Source organism: Pinus tabuliformis, chromosome 1_1 (genome assembly GCF_031772625.1).
Source record: "Pinus tabuliformis cultivar Carrire ecotype Pingquan chromosome 1_1, CPIR1, whole genome shotgun sequence".
Taxonomy (NCBI): domain Eukaryota; kingdom Viridiplantae; phylum Streptophyta; class Pinopsida; order Pinales; family Pinaceae; genus Pinus; species Pinus tabuliformis.
This window is the reverse complement of record NC_142297.1, coordinates 788,479,157-788,493,602: the sequence shown is the minus strand read 5'-3', so window position 1 is coordinate 788,493,602 and position 14,446 is coordinate 788,479,157.

Sequence of the window (14,446 nt, the reverse complement as noted above, 5' to 3'; positions counted from 1 at the left end):
TGTTCGGATACACACTATATATATATATTTCAAACATAGATCCCTCTGAAAAGGACATGTTTGGATACACACTATATATATATACACATTTCAAACATAGATCTTCATCTAGATGTAAGTTTTACAAAGTAACATTATGCATACAAATACAATTGTGACATAAATGATAAATGATAATACATATTCAATTCATAAATGATCCAATAGGAGAAGGACAAGATAATAAGATAAAAACACTGTAATTTTCTCATTAAGTCATCAAAATAAAAATGTATTATATAGGTTGTGCAATGCAAATGGAAAATAGAAATAGAAAATACAAAACAGCTACAAGTATACAACCCTCAAGGCAGTAGGTAGCTCATGACTCATGAGTCATCAATTCTTGTAGTCATCATCAAAATCAACATCATTGTCCTCATCATCATGGTAACCACTTCTCTCCTCTACTGCATCCTCCTCCTCTGTATCCAAAGTCATCTTTGCATTTGCTGGTGTGGAGGATGAACCCTCTATAGTGTCACCATCATCAAATATGACAGGCTCTAGCACTGGATCATTCAGATCCAAGTTGGCCAATGCCAGTTTAACACTACTGTCCATACCCATATCAGTAGGAAATACATCCCACATCTTTATCTTTCCCTTCAACCACTCATCCCTCTGCCTGTAAATAAGACGAAGGTTGGTGTGCACATACACCATTGTCTCTGCCCTGGACTGCTCAAGCCAACTCTTCTCGACATTATAAAAATTGTCATATGTGCTCCAAATTTCTCTCGCAACAAGAGGATGAAGTCAGCGGAGAGAGGAGTTTCATGGCTAACTGCTGTAGAGAATGGCTTCTTGTTCCATGATTTTCCCACCAAGAATAGGGATTCTTAGCTCCCCTATCTCTAATCAGACCATATCCTGCAAATTGACCAGTGCCAGTGGAAAACTCTGCAAAGGAATCCTCCACCTCATCAAGGGATTCTCTATCCTTAAAAACCCATCTGAATGCATCTTTCCTCCCCTATGAGATTTCACCATCCATGTGAGGAGAGAATTTGCGAGAAGGTCCACCATTCAACCACTCATGGTTGTAGTATTTTGGGTTCAATGAGTGAGCCAAACAATGTAAAGGTGTGTAATTCTTGTCCCATTTGTTGACAAGAATATCATGAACAATGTAAACTTTGAAACAGGAACTGATACTGTTACCCATTTCGTAGAGATAGCAAAAAATTGACCCGATTTTGAAAAGGCGTGATGCAGAACACACATATTTTTTTTAGAACATAGTTTTTGGCACTTTAAATAACCGATACGATTACCCGTTTCGTAGTAATCGTAAAGGTAGTAAAAACGTGACTCGATTTTGAAAAGTGGTGATGCAGAATATAATACTTATTTTTTTGCGCATATTTTTGACAATTTAAATATTCTTATGTATCAAATATAAATATTTGTTTTTATATGTTAGCGATTTTTATGCTGATTTTGAAACGCGTTGATACAACGTGTTATACAACATACATTTTTTTTAGAGGACTTATTTTTCACACTCTAAAATTTATTGCATCATTCTTCTTCTTCTTCTTCTTCTTTTTTTTTTAAATTATGATTACTTAACGAATTTTTAAGTTGTTTTATTTTTATTTTTTAAAATGTTGATTACTTTAAAGAAACTCATATAAAAATATATATAAAAAAAGACAAAAAAAAATGTTAATAAAAAAACTAACTCATAAACCATAAAAGAATTTGGAAAAAAAAAACATAATTTAAATATCTATATATATATATATATATAATTAAGCAAGTCAAAATAGAAAAAAAAAAAAAAAAAAAAAAACATTAACAAAAACAAGAAAAATAAATAAATAAATAAATAAAAACAAACTAGATTAAAAAAAAATAGAAAATTAACAAAATAAAAAACTAATAAAATTAACATTTAAAAAAGCAAAAATAAACTGAAAAAAAAATAATAATAATAATTTTAAAAATATATATCTTTTAAAATAAAAATAAAAACTAAAAAACATTAAATTTTTTTAAAGAAACATATTTTTCTATTTAAAAAATAAAAAACAAAATTGATTAAACTTAGCTTTTTTATTTAAAAAAAATAAAATTAAAAATTCTTTTAAACAAATTGTTTTTTTATTTAAAAATATATATATGAAAAAAATTTAAAATAAATGTTAAACAATTTTTGTTTTTTATTTTTTATTTTTTTTAAAATAATTATTAAAAAATATTAATTTTTTTTTAAACAAATGTTTTTTAAATTTTTTTATTTTACAAAAAAAAATTTATTAAAAAAAAATTTCGGCCCTCTCGGCTGCCTGCGGTGGCGCGCCGCGCCACCGCGGGCAGCCGGGAGGGCGATTCCGAGAATCGCCCCTCTGCCCGTCGCTGCGCCACCATGGGCGGTAGAGGGGCCGATTTTTTTTTTTTTTTTTTAATAAAAAACTTTAAAAAATTGTTTTAAATGAAAAAAAATTAACGTTTTTTAATATTTATTTATTTTTTATTATTATTATTATTTTTAAATAATAAAAAAAATCAAAATCGTTTAACAATTATTTAAAAAATTTTTAATATATATTTTTTTAAATAAAAAAAAATATTTTGTTTAATTTTTTTTTAATTATTATTATTATTATTTTTAAATAAAAAATGTAAGTTTAATCAATTTTGTTTTTTATTTTTTAAATAGAAAAATACATGTTTCTTTAAAAGTTTTAATTTATTTATTATTATTATTATTTTTTTAAATTTGAAAAGACATATATTTTTAAAATATTATTATTCTTTTTTTTAAATGTTAATTTTACTAGTTTTTTATTTTATATATATATTTTTAATTTTGTTTTTTTTTTTGTTTTTCCTAATTCTTTTATGGTTTATAATATAATTTTTTTTAACATCTTTTTCTTCTTTTTAAGTAATTAAACATTTTAATCTTAATTTTAGTATTTTTTAATTTTCTATTTTTATATTAAATTTAGTTTGTTTTTATTTTTTATAATGTTTTTTGAAATTTTTCTATTTTTACCTACGGTTTGTTTTATTTTTATTTATTTATTTATTTATTATTCCATATATATATATATATATATTTTTTTTTTTTTATTTTTTTTTCCTTTCTTTTGATAATTTTTTTTTTTTTTATGGTTTTCAAGATTTTGTTTTTTTTGAACGATTTATTTGTTTATTTTATTTATTTAATTTATGTTTTGTTAATTTTTAAACTTTTTTTGTTTTATGTTTTTTCATTGTTTTAATTTTTTTTATTTTTATTTTTATTTTATGTTTTCATTATTTGTTTGAAATTTTAATTTTTTTGAGAGTCATGATAAAATATTTTACTCTATTATTTCGAAATGTTGAAATATTACCTTTGAAAAAAATGGAGAAAAAAATGTTATCCCAACGTTAACACTTTTTGTTTTGAGGGTGTTTTTTGGACAATTTTTGCACAAAAAATTGGGTTTCACCGCCATTTTTAAAACATGTTCAAAATTTACCTTAGAAAAAAAAAAGGTGTTATTCCAACGTCAACACTTTTCGTTTTTAGAACTGTTTTTTGATGTTTTTAAGGGGTTTTTTGGCTAGAGTTCCCGTTTTGAGTTTACAGTTCCTGTTTCAAAGTTTACATTGTTCATGTATAGTGGTGAAAAAGGCCTCTGATGATGTCTCATACTTGGGGCACTCACTCTGTAAAATAATGCTCCTCACAGACTCAATCATGGAATCCCATCCCTCATAAACCTCTCCAAGGACGGGTTGGTCTGTATCTGCAAATCGAAGCAATGAAATGATAGGGTCCATGATCTAAATAAGTAGATCTACCCTCTCCCACCAAGCATCATCTAACACTATGTCCTTCACTCTTTTAGAGGCTGCTTGATTTGCCTTTCTCCAAAAAGACCAAAACTCTAAAATAACCATGGCCCCAAGAGCGGTCTTGATCTCCCTCAACCTCTTCAACATAATGAATGAAGAGGCAAACTGTGTATCCACAATCTTCAACAATGATGATTGTTGTACTCCCTGTAGATAGTGAGGAAATTTTTATGATTTTGTACAAAGTTATGAATATTTCGTGCATCTTCAATAATGTTACCAATCCAAATCACATCAGAAGCAATATATTTCAGTGCTAAGTTCAATGAATGGACAATGCAAATTGTCCAAAACACTTATGGATATTTAGCTTCCACAATCATGTCAACAGCCTTACAAACAAGTTCATTATCTGTAATGATTTGCACACAATAATCAACACCTACATCTTCAATAACTTTAATAAACAACTCACCCATATATTATGCATCCTTGTATTGTCCAAGTGCATCCACTGCTTTCAAGAAAATTGGACCATTCTAGGAAAACACCATGAAGTTGATGAGTGGGTGTCATGTTGGATTTGTCCATTCATCAGAAACAATACTAACCCCCTATGTTGGCCATGATGCTTTAATATGCTCAAGCATTTTTTCCATGTCATTTTTTGCATTTGTCAGCAATGTGGTTCTAAGCTTCTCTAACCTAGGAGGCACATACACTGATGGAGCCCTTTGAGTTAGAGCTCGACACATCTCAATAAATAGAGTTGAGCGTGCAACATTAAAGGATATGAAGTTTTGATAGAAAAAAGACAATTGTGAGGTCAAGCTCTTCCTGTTTCTCCTTCTGAAAAATCTTTTCCATTGCACCAAGTGAAATTGCCTTTATTTTTGTTGCTTGTCCCCCACCAGAACTCTCAAATGAGAATTTGTTGCTACTTTTTCTCAGAATGGAAGGGGTCATCATTCTTGGTTTTTATTATTATTTTGTAGCCACATTTTCCATACCAATATTGGACTCTCTTTCCATTTCTTTCCTCTTTGGTAGAGGCACCTTTGTACAAGCTACAATTCTACAACCTGGTAAAGCCAACAAATGACCTTTCACACAGAAATATGTGCTTGTGAAAGTATTGTGGCAATAGCTGCATTTCCAACTCACATTGTATCCCCCCTTCACCTTGTTGCTTGGCCCCTGCTCTCTTGTGACATATTTCCACAATGGATATTTGTTACCTTGAGGAGGAAGTCTTCCCCCAACATTTGAAGCTGCGATTGCAGACCCACTTGCAATAGAGGGATCACTTGCAACAAACCCTGATTAAATTGGGAGAGGAGAGGCATCTCCAATGGGTTCATTCTTCCCCTTTCTTTGCCCCTTCTCTGCTTTCCTTGATTGATCCATGAATGTTGTAAACAAATAAACCAAAAATGCACAATTTTGTAAAAGAAATGCACATGCAAATTGCTGTAATAAAAATACAAAAAAAATAGAGAGAAAATGCACTTACATGTTGCTCGAAGCTTCTTGAAAATGCTCCAACACCCTTTTCTTCTTGCTCCCACACACCCACAACGAACCCACAAAAAACTAAACAACTCAATGTGAAAATAGAATGAAGAAAATCACTTTTATAATGTCGCGTGGGTTCCTAATTTGTGGATTCGAATATGAAAATCAGGACACGATCTAGATTCGACCGTGTCCCGATTGGACACGACATGTCCCTATTTTTGGACTCAAATCTGCCTGAATCGTTTCCGATTCACCAGATTTGGGACATGACAGGTCTAGGGGACGAATTCGGTTTCATAGCTCTGCGATAGGTTGATATACATTTGTTAATATGTAGATTGTTTCACAACACATGTTCACAGTTGTCAATTTGGATTTTATTTTGTTAATTGTATTTTAAATGTATACTATTTCTAATTTAGGTTTATCTCAACCCCTGATTTATTAAGTGTTGAGGGATCAAATTTCTTTTTACTCTAAAATTTGCTTACATTTTAAGAAATTTAATCCCTCTCAGTGCTTGGAAAATTCAGAGTTAAGATAGATCTAGGTTGGTATAATATAGATCTAGAGTTAAGATGGATGGATCTAGGTTAGTATAGTATAGATCCGAAGTTAAAATGGATTTAGGTTGGTATAATATATATGTAGTTGGAATTGAAATATTTTATTTATAATTCACATCTCCAATTTAAAATGTTCAAACATGCCCCAACATATTTTTTTGTGTATGCATACATTAAATTATGTTTATTATTAATATTTTTCAAAATATTACATAATATCAAATCCATATTAAGCATAGAAAGAATTACGAATATCCCCTTATACATTAAATTGGAAAACAACTATTTATGGAATAATCATTCTCTCAATCTTTCTCTCTATATATATTTTATGTTAAAATATTTTACTTAACCTCCCTATTGAAATATTTTATTGATAAACTAAGTTAAACTTTTTTTCGTTATTGATATTTTTAAAATATTGTATATCAACTCTATATTAGAAATAAAATAAAAGAATAGTCTATAATGTCAATTTTTAGAGAATAATATGACGTTGCCATGGATAATAATACGTCCATACTATTGATATTTCGGCAACTAGGTAGCGTATCCATTTTAAATTTCATAAATCCGATAATGTTTTTTGGGTTTCCCATAGTTCCTTAGCGGCCAGACCCTGTCTTCATTTCTGGCCTAGTCGATATATATTTCTCAGTCTATAGGCCCATTAATGAGATCGGGTTGTATATGATACATATTTCTCAGTATATATGCCCATTAATGAGGTTGTATATATTCACCGTTAAATTTAAAAAAGTACATAATTTAACAGTTGACATATACAACCCAACTGCATTAATTAGCATACGAACTGTGAAATATTGGTTGCCTTCTGGACTACTTCTATCTATCTTGTCCCGTCCCCTGTACATCTGACGTGGACAACTGTAAATAGAGTCAAATGGTGGGACCGTCGCCGACTTATACGCATATCTTAGGCTCATAGAAGCAGTAAATTTAAATAAATTTGAATCTATAGTTTACCATTCAAAATTAAAATCTGTAGTGGGTAGTTTCAACATAGCTAGTTACTTCGTGGCTTGTAAAAATCACATGATTGGTAGTGTGGACAAATCCCTTTGCTGGAAAATGTTGGTATAGCTTGACGAGGTCCTAAGAAATCTAGGTGGGAAATGACATTCTACTGTATTCTACTCTATTCTGCATTTGTGACTACCGGATGGAAAGATTAGTGAGAGATGTAGATTTTATTAGTAATATGCTAAAGATTATGATATATATTAAATTTATGAACCTAGTGTATAAACTTTCTTAATATTCTGACCAAGAGAGAAGACTGAAACTTACATTTTTAATATTTATAAAATGTATGCTAGCAATCAAATTCTGCATCAAATTAAATTAGCTTTTAAATTAGTCACTATGATTTAAATATGTCAGATTAAATTTAAACATGTCAGATTAAATTTTTATTTATAAATTTAAACATTTTTTTTTCTCGTTAAAACTATTCTATTATATACATAAACAGAGAACAATTACATCATTACAAAACATAAAGAATCAGCTGCCTGGAAGTAATGGCAGACTGGAACAGCTGAGAATGCAGTCTCCGAGGACTTACCAGACCAAACAAAAACCAACCCACGCAGGGGCGCCAGTGGAACAACAAACTAATCCCGCACAAGGGAGACACACACTTTCCATAACCCAAACATAGACAATTTGCCATCATCATTGACACAGAGACACAGAGACAGTAACACATATCCAAAATATATTCGAAAACAACAAGAGTGGTCGAATGCCCTCACATATGGGCCACAAAGACTGGGTAAGAAGGCGCATCTAGTCTCCAGGATCCTGCTCCACTACCCTGCACCACCCGAATTCTGCCACCTCCGCTGCGGTTGGAACGGTCTCCATATTGACATCTTCTTTTTGGCTGATCATCGCCTCCTGAGCTCCCGAGGGACCAGCAAGAGGGCTTTTTGAAGCATTCACAGGGTCTGCAGAGGGAGTCTCCATGGCTTTTGTGGAGCCCTCAGCTGGCATCGTCCCCCGACTGTCTCTCGAATCGCTTCCATCAGGGGACTCCTCAATGAAGAGCACCGAAACATGGGCGCTGATCCGGGGACAGTTCAAAGAACTGTTGAAGTTGAAAATGGCAGAGCCAAAGGCGGGCGAGGAAGCGGAATCAGGAGCGCTGGAATCCAGGAATTGACTGGACTGAAGGGGGTTTGCTTCTTGAGTGCGATGGCAATGGCATTGGCAGCAATGGGGAGAAATTTCGTCGACAGGGGGGCGCGAAGATCCTCCACGGGAGGTGCCTCGACGGCTGAGCATTCACTGTTGAGGCCGAACCATGATTGCAGGGCCCAAATGAATAGAGCTCAATGCGAAATTGAGTTCCAGAACAGTCCCGGGAGACCAAAAGCAGGCGGGGGATTAGCCCAAACAGAGAGGCAAACGCTTGGAGCTGCTCGCAGCTCCAGAGACTGCATAAACATACCATGAATGTGCACAGTGAACAGACCATGAATTTGCGCCGTGAAGCCCAACCCACAACCGCATATATCACACCTGCCTACGCCTCGAGGTCCTCCCGCCATTATAAATTTAAAAATTAACTATAAATGTGTATTTCAATTTAAAATACTAACAACCAAACCAAATGTTAATGAATCACTACGTATCTTTTCTATTTTTTTTTTTTTTTTTCAAAAGAGATTCACTATATCTATTAGTGCATCAAGTGTTTTCACATTTGAAAGGTTCATACGTGCTATCAAATGTTGTATCTCATCAACCTTAGTTATGTTTATTACACTCAAAATCTATATCATTCAGCTTCAACCACTTACATCATACATACCAACTCATTATAAGTGTTGTCTCATTTAGATTTTTTTATATTAAGAAGCTTTTATGGTCGATATCAGGGATGGAATTTTGATGGGCAATTTGTTTTTTAATGGAGATTTACTCGTCAAATACAATTAAGATATTTGCAAAATTATAAGTTAAGAAATTTGTAAATTTATCGAGTGTGCTTTTTGAAATTGTGAATACAGGTGGAGAAATTTGACTAGTGGGTTTATTTTGAAATTTCAACCATAGTCAATATGCTTACAATTTGATGGCCCTTAATAAAAATGCATCTTTTCTAGATTCTGAAGAGAGTGTTTTTTATGGTTGAAAGTAGTTTGAGCTCAACAATTTCTTAGTTGGAAGTTTTTTTTTTTTTTTAAATAGTGGAAGGCGGATTTGTTTGAAGTCTATTTTATATAAAAATTATTAAAATTTATAATAATAAATGTAATTGATTTAGTTATACAGAGATATGCAATTTATTAAAGAAATTATGAATTTTCATTATTGAAGTTTGGGCTTAATAGTGTATCAGATAAAATATTTTTTTTTAAATTTGGATTAATATTTAAGTTAAGTATGTTCATATTGAAATATAATTTATTATTTTATTTAAGATAATTTAATTTAGGGAATTATGGGGAAAGAGTTGAAGTGTATATATAATATCTTTTTTACTAATGATGTTATCGTTATATATATATATATATATATATATATATATATATATATATAAAGAAATAATTATAATATTGTTTTAACAAGTGATATCATCAACTTTCCATTCATATATATATATATATATATATATATATATATATATATATATCAACATTTACTAGCCATTTAATTTACTTATTAACATGAAAAATAAAACCCCTTGGGATAGTTTAATTTCCCCAAAAGACATGAGACCTAGTGAGGACTAAATCCCACTAAAACTAATTGCTCTCCACCTTATGGGTCAAAACGTTTCATATTATTAGACACATCAATGATACTATAACCAACGAAGGATGAACTAGAGATATATATTGGTTAAGTCATTGAAAGATGGTATTGAAGGTCACATTTCAAAATATCAATAATATGAAAAGATCTATTATCAATCGTTTTAAAGATATGCATAAAAATATCATGAGATGTTGAATTTCCACGATCTTGGGTCTAGCTTAGAGTGTTAAATCGTTGACGCTACCAAACCAATAATCTCAACCAGAATTACTTTGCACAACAGAAAATATAAAGTCGTAAATCATATGTACACAAGTATACACAATTTTTAACAAATGTTGTAAAATAATGTACAACCCAATCTTCATTATATTAAACCAAACTTGAATAATACACTATAGTCTATGGTTTATAGATACAATGAAAAAATTTGTTGCGTAGACTCTATGTCGTATCTTGTCCTGCATGTCGTTCACTTCTGTACTACTCACTAGCTGTCCCTTAGTCGTTCAAAGGACAACACATCGAGACTCCAGGAGGGCTGCCACCTAACACTGCTGCAAGTCACTTCTGTAGCATGTACACAGGCTGATCCAATATTTTCTCTGGGTAGGCCTAATACCGAGCTCCAAACTACCAGGCTAGTAGTCACCTTATTCCATCAAGGTGCTGCACTTTGGCACCAAACTTCACCCAATATTCAGTGCCTCTTCATCACTTCAAGATAGCTCGTCTAGGGCTACTTTGGGAAGCCAACACATTTCTCTCCACCAGATCAATGTCACCCAATACTACACTGCAAGATCTGCACCGATGAAGGCTCACAATCACCTAATAATGCCTTCAAATTGGCTCCCATGGGCTTCTAGAAAACTGATCCAAATTTGATCCACAAATCTCAGATCCAACACCTCAACAACACGTCTCCAGCTCATTGTTTGAGGTCCACTCCTATGTTGCCACATAGGCCTGGTTAGGGCATCATTACAACCCCATATCCAACCTTCAATTATTCCCAAATTTGTTGTTAAGGAGTGTGGTTTCCCTTTGTTAGGAGGTCGACCCTTCTTCCTGTGATTGTGGGCAATCTAGCCCTCACCAACAACCTCGACCTACCTTATATTTCTTGTGGCGTGCTACAACAAGGCACCACCGGCTTGCGAAAACCTATTTAGGGTTTGCCTCCCCTCCACTTGGCCCTCAAACTACCCAGACTTCCTCTCCTCTGCTTTAGCCTCCAAGAATAGGCCGTCGACCTTCCCTCCTAAACTTCGACATCCTCAAAATGCCCTAGAAACAACCCTTGACACTCGTTGGTTTGTCCTTCACTTCTGTGGCCCAAAACATAGTTATATTCTCCCTTATACGAGCTTGTCACTTGTTGTGTGTTTCACAAATGGATGAGAAATAACTTCTACTACCTTTTCTATATACACATAAATAAGGGCTCCATGAATTAATGAAGAGAAATGTCTCTTGGACCAAGCCTATATGACTTTACTATCCATAATTAATTGTCAATTTCAAAAATTCATATCTTCATTTCTAGAGTTGCGATTTGAGTGATCTTTGGAGCGTTACAATTGACACACCAAATCTGTCACCTCAAAGTTTCTCATGCTCAAATTATTCATGGTTTTGGCCCAAATCCCAATGGGTGCAAAACCCCTACCTTGGGTTCCAAGCCCACAAGTGACCCTCATGGCACTTTTCCCTCCAAACCCTGAATCCTAAGGCTTGGAGTACCTCCCAAGCTACAAAAATCAATAGAGTAGAGCTATGTAGTAGGGCGTTCAACATCCAAGGGAATGAATATCTTGGAATAGGGTTCCCACAATACTTATGTCATTAATATTTTAAGGTCTAGGTGACACCCAACTTCTAACCAAAAGAAAAAAACTCCATACTTTTTCCATTTCCTCTCCCTTAATTATTTTGGTCAAGAGAAGTCTCAGGTGTAAATCTTAGTCCCTTTTGAGTGGGAAAATTCGTGTTAGGGATGCTTATTTACATATGTTATGTATGCAGCGAGCTAGTAATATGGTACTTAGAGAACTAATTAATGGGCATTATGTTGCTTCAAATTCTCAATGGTCCAAGAAGAGATAATTTATCATATAGAGAGAAAATTTAAGTGTAACATGAAATTTAACACGTAAATGTATGCAAATGAAATCAACATTCACAAATAGTGCTCAGACCAAAGTTACTTATATGTATAATTTGAATCCTACTGGCGACTTGAGAAGGGCTTCACGCTATCCTCCTAACCGTATGCAAATTATGCTATCTTGACTCATAACTAGCCACCCTCGCACCAGGTCCTTAGTATAAGCCTTAATATTCACTGAGACATACACCAATTGAGCTAAGGGAGTGATATCACTTACAGGTGTCTTATCAACAATCTAGAAAGAATTGGTGTTGTCTCAACCGTAGCAAGAAACAATAATTTCCTAGCAAATTACAAGCATCATTGACTCATTGTACAGGTGGTTTCACATCCTAAGATAAACATTTGTGATTTCATAGCTACAATAAGCACCAATGTTTTCACAATCTCAACAAGCACCTAATATGTTTAATTAATCTCACTTTATGCTCAAACTAACAACATAAGGTAAATTTGAACACTAGGAAGTGGTTGAGTGTAAGTTGATTACCCTTCGTGCATTATTACCAGTCATGGTTCTCCACAAAGCTCTCTAGAAAATCCCAATCAAACCCCTTGTTTGAATTTGGCTCCTCCTTGCCCCTATCTTACCTTCCTTTGCTTGTTACCCGATGGGGTGATGGCATAAGTCATGAACCTTATCCAATCATCGTGGTAGATTTGAATGGAAAAATCCTCATGGCCATCCTATTTCTGAAACTTCTTACGAAATTTTAATCTTATGCTCAAAACAAAAGTTATGACGATTTTCCCCAGGTCACCTGTTTGGAATGTAATTCGAGAGTCTGCAAAAACCCTAACTTCCTCAGATCATATCTCCGCAAATATAGTGAGACAAGCTCTGAAATTCAGACCCAAAGTTCAGAACGATTTCGGCTCAAATGGGTTTTTTTTGTAGCTTCTGAAATGTCGCAGAAAAAATGTTATAGCGAAAATTCCACGATGACCTGTTTGGAGCAACGAAACCCTAGAATCCAAAGCTCTGATACCAAATGTTAGGAAACCAACTCACAAAAAGATAGAAAAGATAGATCAACGCCTTAGAATTCAGCCTCTTCAAGGGGGAAACCTCCTTTACATTACACAAATGAACAATTCTTGGATGATACAAATGAATAAACCTCCCTTCTATATATAGGAGTCTAAGGGGTCACAATATAATCAAGCTAACATAACAATAATAATATAAGGGCACAAAACTAACAATAGTGGGTTTCTATGGGGCATACTAATAACAATATGGGGACAATAGGGGCATAATAATAACAATAAGGGATACAATACGATAGTAATGGGGGAATCACTAGTATTATATGGGCCTAACACATATTCGGGTAAACAATTACAAAACTCCTCATGAACTATGGTTTGGTAAACCTCCAACTATAAAGCATTTTACAGTCTTTGGGAGAAAACGTTACATAAAAAATAATGATGACAAACTTGGAAAGTTTGAAGCTAGAGCTAATGAAGGAATTCTTCTTGGATACTCCTATAGAAGCAAAGGATATAAATGCTCCAATAAAAGACTTCAAAAGATTTTTGAATGCAATGATGTTGTGATTGATGAAGCATCCATAGGTACCAAAAGCGAAGCACCATCAGATGACGAAGATACTCCTACAACAAACCAAAAGAACGTGTAAGAAGGAATCAATGAAGTATTAGAAGAAGGAATTGACAGTAGAGAAGCAACAGAAAAGAATCCATCTAGGTATGTTCAGAAAAATCATTCAAAATCTCAAATTCTAGGTAATAAGGAAGTTGGACTACAAACTAGAAGAGCTCTTGTTGGAACATCTAGTTATCTAACCTTATTATCCACAATTCAAGCAATAAATGTAAATCAATCAGCGCCACCTTCCTCTAGATTTTTTTCTTGTTCGGGTGAAGGCGACCTTTGGCCTTCGCACTCCTTCTCTACTGCCTTCTGCTACCTTCGCAGCATTGTGCAATTCATGCGCCTTGGTTGTTGTTGCTTCATTCCTTCTCTTCTCTGCTAACTGTGCCATCCACAGTTTTGCCTTGTCCTTTTTCTTCTATGCGGCGGACTTCTCTGCTTCCTCTGCGGAGCTGACTGGAGCACGCCACTCCAAAAGCCACGACTCAAGCATGATGAATATGAAATCGTCTGTTTCTAGGTAAGGGAGCTCGTTCCATGTCTTCGCAGGGTCCTTGCGCGCCCTGATGTATACATGATGAAAGTCCACCTTGAACTCCACGAAGCCCTGTAGACTATTATAAACAGTGGGCAATAATCGTGGCTTGTGGTTAATCCCCATTCTGATGTTCATCTCCATGAACACCCATAATATTTTGTTGTCTCTGATTCACTGCGCATCTCAGGTTGCCCACAACGAAGCGTACTTCGCTGCCTTCGGAAGATCCTACGCAGTTTTTGGGAATTGGCGGTCCTCAGGCAATTCCCAAGCCACCAACACTATGGATAGCAGAAGCCATGCATAGTAGAAAGTCTTCCCTTGCTCCTGTACCTCGCAGCAGTTTTCAAGGAACTCTCTGCACAAGTAGTCTGCCCAGTTAAACTAGACCCCTTCTGCACATT